This window comes from Ambystoma mexicanum, chromosome 1p, assembly GCF_040938575.1.
Source record: "Ambystoma mexicanum isolate Mex_15411 chromosome 1p, UKY_AmexF1_1, whole genome shotgun sequence".
In the NCBI taxonomy this organism is placed as follows: domain Eukaryota; kingdom Metazoa; phylum Chordata; class Amphibia; order Caudata; family Ambystomatidae; genus Ambystoma; species Ambystoma mexicanum.
The window spans coordinates 41,455,831-41,467,482 of NC_090921.1; the positions used below are offsets into that span (position 1 = coordinate 41,455,831).

The following is an 11,652-nucleotide window of genomic DNA, read 5'->3' on the forward strand; positions in this document are numbered from 1 at the left end:
ATAATTGGATGTGCCTCAATGGTTTGGCATTAAATGCTAGTAAAACTGAACTTATGCTTGTACGTACCAGTCATACCATTCGGAAGCTTGTAGCTAAGTACACTAAACTTCTAATCGGTGATTGTCCCATTCAGATAAAAAAAGGTCAAGACACTGGGAGTCTAGCTGGACTGTAATCTTAATATGAAGGTGCATGTCAACAGTCGGCTGGCCTCGTCGACATACTACATTAAATGACCGTCCCTTCCTATCTCAAACCAGTAGGGAAACACTAGCAAGGGCCTTGATAAGTTCGAGAATAGACTACTGCAGTAGTCTTTTGATTGGTATACCCAATTGTGATCTAAAAAGATTGCAAGTACTGCAAAATAATGCAGTCAGAGTCGTTTTAGACCTGAGGAGATCAGATCACATCTCAGAGGCCAGAAGGGAACTACATTGGCTTTCCATTAGGGAAAGAATTTTTTTTTCCACTACTGTCGATATCTTTTAACTGCTTAAAAACTCTGTGCCTGGCTATCGAAAGGATGAACTCGTGATTAAGACTAGTAAATATAACCTTAGATCTACTAACAGCCATTTACTAACCACTCCCATTTGCAGACTTAGTCAAGTCAAATGCACCTTCCATTCTATAGCTCCCAGCGCTTGGAAGAATTTGCCTGACAAGCTTAGCGAAGAAACGTCTAACGGAATATTCAGAAAGGGCTTATAAACCCATCTGTTTAACTAATGTGCTTCTCTGACACTGGTTATGTGAGTTTATTCTCACTTCTGACTCCTGGCTCTCTCTTAGCATTACTTGGCCTCACTGTTACTGGAACTGTTTGTTGTTTTTGTCAGCGCCCTTAAGCCCCCAGGTCAGTGACTGTGCTATATAAATTATTATAAATAAATACATTTGGAGAGATCAAATAGAATATTAACAGCTGTTTCAGCAAATATGCATAACAAAGAGATTTCATATGAATACTCAAACTGAGCTCAGGCTACAGGAGACCGAACTTCTTTGCGTTACATTTGATTCATTTGGTAATATAATATTTTTATTTACACAAGTTCTCTCCAATCTAGGGTTGGGTTCGAACACCCAACCTTTCTGTTGACAAGCACAACATTAACGGACGGCTTGGGAAATGTTTACAAAGGAAGGCCTGTATTTGCACATGGAGCAACAGCTCTTATTTTTAACATTCTTATGGATAGCCACTGCTGATCTTACTTGAATCCTCATAATATGCCTTTTGGGAATATAACTAAGGAGAGAAATGAACTTGGGATTGATGCTTCCATGAGGAAAGCTGATTTTTACCTTGTGGAATCCAAGCCCCATAATTCCCAAAGTACTGGGACGAGGAGGAGGGCTGCAGAGGCACAAGACTGCAAGTAGCAGCCTAATGGTGTTATGGACCCGTACCCGAGGGAGACGGGGAGGTATACATGGCTCCCTCAGGTGCAGCCATAGATAGCAGTAGTTGGAGGTAGAGTAGTCGCGGTACCTCCACACTGCAGCAGAAGTGGAGAAGAGCAGAGACACTGGGACCACTGTCGTGTGTCGGGCAGTTGGTCCTGAGAGGGTCTCTTCCTCCAGAGACCTTGATTGCAGAGGTCGTGCAGTGGGATGCACGGGAGGCTTTCCCCCGAAGACTAAGAGTGCAGAGGTCACGTGGCGGGAAGTGCAAACTTTCAAAGCCTCCCTCTTAGTAAGTCAGGCTCTGGTGGCCGGCGAGCACCGGAGAGCCTGTGGAGCAGAGAGCACTCCTTTTCGTCTAGTGTGCGCCACAGGGCACTAAAAGAAGCAGGTTTCCAGGACGCGCCGAGCAGCAGAAGACTTGAAGGCAACGGGGCAAACAGACACACACGCCTATCCCAGTAAGTTCACTATTGTGTTGTGACCCCATTGCACTGCGTAATAACCCGCTGGCCAAGCCCAGGTGCCTTAAATATGGAACTAATATAGAGAGTGAAGTGCCAAAACAAACATTTTGAATACTGAACTGATGTGAAGCTGAATAATGATCCGTTTGAAAACCAAGAGGATTCAAAGAGAAGGTGGCACAGTAAGAACTTGACAAACAGACCAGGAAGGTAGGAATGTATTGATGTGGATCAGAATAATTGCCAGCAACAAGAGAAGGCAATATAACGAGAAACCAATACAAACAACTATTGCCAAACAGGCCGCACAAAATCCCCTCGCCGGCTTGCATAGGCAGGTACTTGTTGACAGGTTGTGTATCGTTTTCGTTCCACTAGAACGGGTGGGGGAGTCTCTTCAGGAAAACTGCACCGTCCATGAAGCCTCTGGGTAGCAGCAGTGCACTGTGCCCAGCATTTCAATGTTCTGGCATCTTTCAACAACGTTGTTATGTCTGTAGGGTTCAGTGTTAAGAGTTTAAATCGCCACCCACTGATGAACGATATACACTGCTCCTTGATAGTGTTGCAAGCGTCACACCAGCATGTCTTTACTATGAGCATATCGTTTGCAGACAGTGGGCCTCATTACAAGGGTGGCGTTCCCGTAATGAAGGGTGCCGGTACGGGACCGGCACCATTAATTACGGGAGCGCCGATTACGAGGTTCCCTTTGCGGGACTCGGATCAGACGTCTGGTAAAAACAGATGTCTTTTCTGGGTCCCGCGAGGGGAAGAGGAAGGTAATAACGGGCCAGTTGTAATGTGCCCATTATTACCTCCCTTCCCATTCCCATTGAGCACTATGGGGGCTCGAATGGGGATGGGTCCCTGCAAGGAGAAATTATCTGGTCCTCCTATGTCGGAATGACCCGGTAAGTCCTCATTGCAGGAACCCGGTAATGGAGCCTGGTTTGGAGGCAGCCATGGTGCCAATAGCCCCATGGCTGCCTCCAAACTCGTAATGAGGCCCAGGGTCATTTTAGTCTGTGGCATTTTTTGGTGCAGTAATTGTCTGTGTAAGTACCGTTTTCTCTGTGCTGCAATTTAAAACTGACTTGATGTCTGGAACTTGTTGCAGTCAACATTGACATCTTGTTTTTTCATTTAGATCTATATTTTGCATGCTACCAAAATTGCGTCATGTTGCTAATAGTGCATAGTGCTAAGACGCAACCCATGTGCACCCATTGCATCGTTAGAGCTGAACACAACACACTTTTCTTAAGAGACTCAGGTATTGCAGTCCCCCCTCAGGCTGGACTCCTTTGCTTGTATCCTTTTCATTGCACCCTACCATAACGATCCACATCTAGAGATTACCAGAAGGAAAGCTGATCTTGGCTGGCCCGTTGCATTGCTAGGCCCAGAAACGCAAACCTGAGATCAGTCATCCTTGGTAAACAGGTACATAACTCCACCTACCCACTGCTGTTGGGTGATTTCTCACATCTGTTTTCAAAGCAACACTGTCATTTTCTTAATCCCTACTGCCCTTTGCCTTGGTCTACCGAGGAACTGTGATTCAAATGCTTCGAAAAAGCAACACATACATAAATATTTACCAGACAGTCAGGGTAACAGACACAGCAATCACGGAAGCCAGACAATAGGGACATGACTGTGTGGGTGTGAATGGGGTTCGAGGGCGAGCAACAAGAACAAAAGTAAGGAAGCACTGGAGATGCATGGCCCGTGGGAGCTGGAAACACAGCGAGGAACATGCAGCTCTAGCAGGACAAGAGGGTGGATGATTGGCAGGCAGGCAAGAGGGTGGATGATTGGCAGACAGGCAAGAGGGTGGATGATTGGCAGGCAGGCAGACAAGTGGGTGGGTGGTTGGCAGGCAGACAAGAGGGTGGGTGGTTGGCAGGCAAACAAGAGGGTGGGTGGTTGGCAGGCAAACAAGAGGGTGGATGGTTGCCAGGCAAACAAGAGGGTGGATGGTTGCCAGACAAGAGGGTGGATGATTGGCAGGCAAGATGTTCACTGAATGGCAGGCAAGAGGGTGGATGGTTGGCAGGCAGATACATTAAAGCAGATTCAAAGTGAGAAGGGTCAAAAATCTTACCCAGAGCACAGATGAGCAAACAAACCAGAAGCGCCAGGCAAAGAATCAATGTGAGAAAATATGTCACATCAGAGCTTTTATTTGTCATTATAACAAGCACTTAAGATGTGATCACAGATCTTTGAGAAGAACAGGTACCATCTCTCAAACATTCTGTCAGCCAGCGTTGGAGACAACTACACTCAGTGGGTCAGTCACCATCAACCAACTCCCTCTCAAAAGGACAGTCCTCAAGAAACTCTTTAAATACCCTGACCATGGCAGTGGTACCCAGAGTGGGGGCGGGGGGAGGTAGAAGCCCACAAAGCATGGTATGTGGGCCGCCACCACCCCAACGATTAGCTCTGAACATATACAAATCCCTAATCTGTGGAAATTACTTGCAATGCAAGCTGCTATGTAAAATCCCAGCCATTCCAAGTGTGCGGCCACGTGACAGGATGCACCGTGTCTTTGTGGTACATGCATCTGGGTTCTGCAGGGAACAGAAGATCCCATACTAATGCATGGGAAATGCGTATGAGTGGGTACAGCGGGCGGGGGGAGGGTCTTGTGGGTATAGGTGAATGGTGCCAGGCATGCTTATTGTAGGATTTTATGAGGCAAACAATCAGCAAGCTTCATAGAATGTTAGGCGAGCACATTGCATGCGCACGATGTACACACAGAATGGATCTTTGGCACCATGTTCAAAGGTGAGCCTGAATCCTCGCAGGCTGTGTCGGAATCACGAAACAAAGCCTCGTTGTTGAATAATCCTCCCCCATGGGAGCTAGGGCAGAGGTCTTTGAGCTGCCAAAATGCAACCCAAGATGTAGGACACAAGGGCCCACCAGGATGATGGCCGTCCCATTTGAACTACAAGATGCCCATGAGCAAAACCCTTAAATCCTTCACTATTTAGACTGATTAGTGGGACCCGCAGCAAACCCCGGCCTGCCCCCCTGGAAGGGGTAGCTGATAGGGGGAGCAGAGGACAATAAAGCCTGTGATTTGTGCCGGGAGAGCAAAGGATGATTATGACGGGAAGCATGATGGGGGCACCTGTGTGTCTGGGAGGAGAAAAAGGAGGCTTTATTCGCAAAGACCAGTCTGACGTCAAAGTTATCCACTGAGCTCATCTTGACGGCCAGGTGCACATCACGTGATTAGGTCTTAGGGCTGTGTTTTCGGAAACCTAACCAATCATTTTACAGTAATCCCAAGTGTTTGTCGCCCACGTGTGAAGATGTTGGAGTCAGAGAAGACGTGACCAACGAAGTAGGGGTCTATATGTGATTAGTAGTATGTAAATAGGCGGCAGCCAATGAGGGTGGGGGATGAACACTATATTGTAAAGGTCACAAATGATGATTTTTGCAGTTCTAACATGCTGTCTGCTTTGAGGAAGAAGAGAGCGATCTGCAGCAGTGGACTTATAATACTATGTTGCTGTTTCTTTTTGGTACACAAATAAAGCTCTTATTCATCTCACAAAAGGGTGCACCGAGCCCTTTTCCCCTAGAGGGTTGCTGTTTCTTGGTCTGGTTGTCGAGAGGTACTATACACCTCTCACATGAGGCCAGCACACACTTCATGTTCGAGTCCTCAGCTGGGCCAATTCAGGGTTTCATTCTTCTGAGGTTGATAAATTGAGCACTATTAAGTGGGGCAATAATAACCCGTCAGTACATCCCAAGTGCTGTGTTGCCACTTGCATTGTTATGAAGGGTAAATGACAGGTCTAACAACTATGCAATGTGCGTTCGGCTGCCAGCACCAGCAGCACTTAACATGGTGGCAGTATTTGCCTGTGATCAATATCTGTGGAGTTTTGTCTGTAACATGTTTCATGAGTCGCCATGCTTTTCCAGTAAAAAATAAAATGTGGCGATTAGTTTTGATATTAAAAAATCTAAGTAACATTAGTCATCACGGCTATGAAAATGCAAGTAGACGGCACTAGTAATGTTTCTTCAGGTGGCCTCCATGTTATTTCAGTAAAAAGAAAAGTGCCATTCAGTTTGTGCCTGAAGTGTATTCCTTTAAGGTCGAGTAGATAAACTAAGTGACTCGACTTGCAGGTCTAGCAGGTTTTTAAAGATGTACTGAGGCCTGCCAAAGCCAAGAGAGAATAACAACACAAAGGCAAGTTAAAAGGAACCAACATTTGCAAAGCCAAGAGAGGGCAATTAAGAATCCAAGTGTTTGTAAATCATATTGCCCATGTGTAAACAAGGCTATAAGAGAAACTGCTTAAACCCACATTGTCAAAGCCAAAGTGTAAGAGAAAACTATTGACAGCATTTGCTTAATGCAGTAGCGGGGAAACAAGTCGCAGGAGAGGGTCCTTCTGATATAAGGTATTCAGGAGGAGTGGAACATAACCTGGATTGGATTGTGTGTGGCAATCACAAGTGCGTACCAAACAGCTTCAATGTGTTTCTTGACTTCCCAGAAGAAACACTGAAACTGATTTTGTGACGCAAAATGCATTGCTAACTTGCGAGAAGCAAACCTTTACCACAGAAGTACTTGTAGTAGTTAGTGGTTTCATCTTGTCCTGGCAGGAGAGTACACCAGGGCAGAGGATCTTGTAGTCATAGACCTGCAGGTGAGTGGACCATGTGGAAAGCATTGAAGCACTGTGGTGTGGATAAAAGTCTCGAAGAAGAAGTGGCCGGACCACTAAGGTATTCTTTTGTGACCCGTTGCAGAATCATCCTGACAAATTATTATTGCTGAAATAAGTGTTTAGTGAATTGTTGCAGGATTATCCTAAAAATAACTTTTTGTTGATCCTAATGAATTATGGAAATATTCTTTGGTTTATGAGAAGAAGTTGCTGTGAACTCTTTGTCACAAGAGGAAAGAGGAACAACTTGTTGAACATTTGTGAACTGTTATTGAATTAAAGTTGGAACAAAAAGTACTGCATTGGAACTTCGGTGTAAAACAGGATTTCCTTAACCTTTTGAAACTGTAAACAGAATCCTGCTTGAACTGGGACATGGGAATTGACCCAGATTATACGGAGAGACAATTATCATGTAGTGCACATTACTGTCAATTCTGTTATACTTGAACTGCCATATGTTACCTTGTCGAGTTGTTGTATGTACAAGTGTGAGGGACAGAAGCCTTTTGTTACAGTGTTTCCTTTAGTTTATTTTGATAGGCAGGGAAATCCTCGTCAGGGCAGGGATAGTGAGGTCTTTATCCCAACTTTTGAGTTAATAAAATGGCATCTTTTTGAAAAATCTTCACAAAGATTTGTTGTCCAACCCACATTTCTGACCCATCACAACAAGCTATGTGCATAAGCACAGCCTGAAAGCATTCACCAAAATTAACAGTTTTAAAAATAGGAGAACAAACACAATCCTAGAAGCACACAATCACTACCACCATGGCCCCATTAGCTACCAGGCACTGCCTGCAACTTGGCTTCCACTCAGGCCCGGCATTTCCGCATGATGGTTGAGGGGCCCCTCGCTTAAAGCGGAAAATAGTTCTAGTACCTGTGGGTTGCATATATTATCAGTTCTAAAAAAAATATATACTCAGGGGTTAATAGCCAATGATGATCACGACATGGCCATTCAGGATGGAGCAAAAACATTAACGGGCTAATTCATGGAAATTGAGCGCCGAAAAACTGGGATTTGTGCACCATTCTGCCTGCAAATCCCGCCATTCTGCCCACAAATCCCCATTTAACAAATGGGAATTTGCGGGCAGAATGGCACACAAATCCCAGTTTTTCGGCGCACAAATTCCATGAACCAGCCCCTTCATGCGCACTGAAATGCTATAAAGTCTTCTTTTTCAGCAAGGGGCTGATGTGGAGGACCCGGTGTTAAAAGACAAGGTGATAATAGCACTTCTGGACTAGCTTTCACCCCATTGTCATTTAACACTGGTTCCTCCATCAGCCCCTTGCTGAAATAGGATTCATAGATTTTCAGTGGGAATTTAGCGTTTTAGTTCCCGAGTGTATTTTTTTGCTTTGTTGGACTTGCGATATAAGCTTCATTTGCTGGCAGGCCATCAGGGAAGTGATGGCCTGAAGGGCTTCAGCAAATGTAGCTTGTAACCATACCTGCCTAACCTCTGGGTTTAGCCCAGAAACTCGGGGTTTGTACACTCTTCTCAGGGGGGAAAGAGTGTGTAGTCTCTGGGTTTTCCGGCTGTCCACACGAGGAGTTATTTTTAAAAATTCATGCGGGCAGCTAAACAGCATTTCCTTCCAGAAAGAAGGTGTGGGTCGGATTGTTAGCGACCAGGCTATTTTGAAAAACATGCTAAGTAACTGATGGCACAAGTTACGAACTACTGAACTTTCAGAACAAACATCATGGGATTTTAACATTGCAATGTGATGTTCGATTAAAAAGAAGAAATAATGACTACATAAAATGCTTGATTGTCTATGTAAAAACTGCAAGCCTTATCAAATGCAATAGTTTATGTATTTTTTTGTAGGATTACCCATTTCATTTTACAAAATAACAATGTGGGTCTCATCACGAGTTGGGTGGTATCCTACGTCCGGGATACCACTGGAGCTATCAGCATTACCTCCAAACCCCCTGGCGCTATAAGCACCGGATCACGGGTTTGGTGGAGCGGTAATTCCCCATTGGGCCCATTCGGGAATTCCCCATTGCCCATTGGGCTCAATGGGGAGTTTTCAGCGGTATTAGTGTGCGGTAAAAGCACCAAAAATCATCAAATTCGCTGCAGATTTACCCCCAGCTCAAAGTAAATCCTGCTAAACCCGTGATTTGGCAGACCCTTAAATGTGGCGGTAATAGCGTTACCTCCACATTTTGGGTTACCGCCAAACTCGTGATGGGGCATTTTGTGTGGGATATGTTGGCATTGCCTTGTGAATGTGTGGGGAGGCATTACGGCGACATAGACCTCTGGGATTTTCATTTTTTAAATCTAGACAGGTATGCCTGTAAAGCGAGTGCTGCAGAACGCACATATAAAGCCACAAAACGAAAATAATACAGAACGGAATCTATTGCCGTGTTTATAAGACGGCTGACTGGCAACCTGGGGGTATTTGCTGGGGGCCCCACCTGAGGCTGGGGGCCCCTTTCAGCTGAAAAGGTTGAAAGGCCCTGATGCCGGTCCTGTCTCCGCCATCGAAGACAATAGAAACGCTCGCACCTGTTTGCGTGTCTTCCCTGGAAGGAGATGCAGCCGGGCACTGGATGCAAGAACCCTCCGATTGGACAGTTCCTCCGCCGGCTGCGGCACGCGAGCCTCTGGCTGGACTTCCGGGCAAAGCCTCATTGACACCGGAAGTGAATGAGACCCTTTCACCCGGAAGCGAAGAACCGCTTCTAAAACCGAAACGAAACCCTTTAAATTTGCGAATGATCGAAAACCACAGGGAGGCCCTCGGCCTCTCTGCCTCCTGGAGATCAGTGTCTCAGGCAGAAGCAGCAGAGCGCCGATCAGAGCTCAGGAGGAGCTCCCCCCTCCCCCACCAGACACCTGCCCCTTCATTGCAGTGTCACTGGAGAGAGGGAGGAGTTGATATATTTCTGCCATACACCTTCACTTAGCAAACACAGCCTCATTCATTTCCCCTAGAGCAATGAGTGAAGAGAGCAAACAGAAATCATTCCTGTTATGCAGTTACAACTTTGAATAAAATACATGAATAAATATACCAAGGAGCATATAGGGGAAATTATGAAGATGGGGGGATTTCTGCTGTAGGAGAGATTGTGACTGTCCCATATGAACTTCAGAAATGAATATGCCCCGGCAGCCCTGGGATGTCATGTCCTCCATGCCCCGGCGGCCCTGGGATGTCATGTCCTCCATGCCCCGGCGGCCCTGGGATGTCATGTCCTCCATGCCCCGGCAGCCCTGGGATGTCATGTCCCTCGTGCCCCAAGTGTTATGTCCTGGCCGGCGGTCACGCAGCCCAGGCAGACCAATGCTGGGGGCACCCAGCGGCCATGTCGGGGACCAAGGTCAGCCCGTGAGCACACAGGCTCCTCCTTGACCTGGGGGCACCTAGGCCAACACCAAATCCGGTGCTGGCGTTGCCCAGCAGGGGCACCAGCGCCTGCATGCAGGGTTGCCCAGCAGGGGCTCTGCAGACGGGGGGTAGGGGTTCATCGGGGCAGTGTTGTCCAGCAGGGGCACAGTCCATGTGAGGGTCCTGCAGCAGCAGGCCCTCCACCTGCTACGCAGCGCCAGCATCACGCTGCATCAATGACTCACCCAGCAAGCAGGGCACCATAGTCTCAACTGACTAGCCGGAACTGGCTAGTCCCTTTTATTGTGTAGCTCACATGGTCACTGACATGTGACCTCCGTACGAGCCCTGGGAGATACCATGCTCCCAGGAGGGATGACACACCACACCAAGTTCATTTTCCTCAGCTGACTTTTACCAGGTTTCCCTTTCTCTCCTTGGCTGATGCCTCAAAGCCGCGCTTATCCAGGATGGTGAAAAGAGGATGATGAGAAATTGTATTGAAACAGGTACGTTTTACGTGTGTGTCTAAAGCAAAGAAGCTGTTCTGTGGGAGCATAGGTCTTTCAGGAGGATGTTCCAGAGCTTGGTTGCTTGAACTTGAACAGAGTGTCCCATTGCTCTAGAATGCTCAGATCTAACGATATCTGCAGGTGATGTATAGATGGATCTAAGAGTATGTCAGAGCGGAGTTAGACTGGAATTTGTTTTGCAAATATTTTGGGCCTGTTCCACTAAGAGTTTCAAATACAATAATGAGTGATTTTAACCATATTCCTGCTGAAACAGGCAACCAGTGTAGTTTGCAAAGGACAGATGAGATGTCTATTCATTTTGGAATGGTAAAGGGCTACTAACGACTTCTGGTTTCCGAATATGGTAGTATTGGTTAGTAAGAAACAGTTGCTTATCTGTAACTCCTGTTCTCCAGCATTGGTATATTTCAGGGATTCACATGCTCATGAATACGATTATACAGCAGTATGTACACACAACTAATAGGAGGCGATATAGCTGTACAGAAGCAATTGAACTCATCTCTGGAACACTCACCTTATGCAAATAGATTATGCATCACTGCTTGGCGGACACAGGACTCCTCCCTGGAATACCTGTCAATGCAGTAGAATCTCGTGACGAGCATGGGAATGCCAGACAGGATACTGTGTTAGAAGTTATGAATTTGGTGAAATGGCAAGTTAGTGGCAATGCAAGATACACCCAGAGAACCACCTGGAAAGGAATGACTTAGCCAGGGCGTTGCCTTTCTTTTCTCACGGGACTGAATGTAACAAAGAGTTCAGATGTTTTTCGGTACTTCTTTGTGCGTGCGATATAAAACTTTAAACAATGTTTGACATCCAGCAAGTGTAAGGCCCTCTCTATTGGCAAAAGTGGCAGCAACAAAGAAAACTGGCAGAAGCAAAGCTCTGTTCGTGTGGTACACCAAATGAACTTTTGGCATGAAGAACGGATTAGTGCGCAGCACTACTTTGGATTATTGAATCCAGCTATGGCACTTTACAGGAGAGGGCTTGCACTTCTCCTACACGCCTGGCAGATGTAATGGCCACCAAGAAGGCACTGTTTCATGAAATAAACTTTAACGGAGCCCAGTGAAGAGGTTCAAACAGAGGGCCCATTAACATGGAAAGAACAACACTGAGTACCCACGCTT

The 11,652-nt window shown here is 46.3% G+C and overlaps 1 protein-coding gene across 1 annotated transcript in view; it reads right to left on the reverse strand.

The window, feature by feature from the left end:
- The window catches only part of LOC138565712 (uncharacterized), an 88,160-nt gene extending 78,838 nt beyond the window's left edge, over positions 1-9,322 (reverse strand). The window contains exon 1 of the mRNA XM_069642999.1: positions 9,149-9,322. The gene's annotated coding sequence lies outside the window, so the exon portion shown is untranslated. The remainder of the gene's footprint in view (positions 1-9,148) is intronic.
- Positions 9,323-11,652: the final 2,330 nt, after the last annotated feature.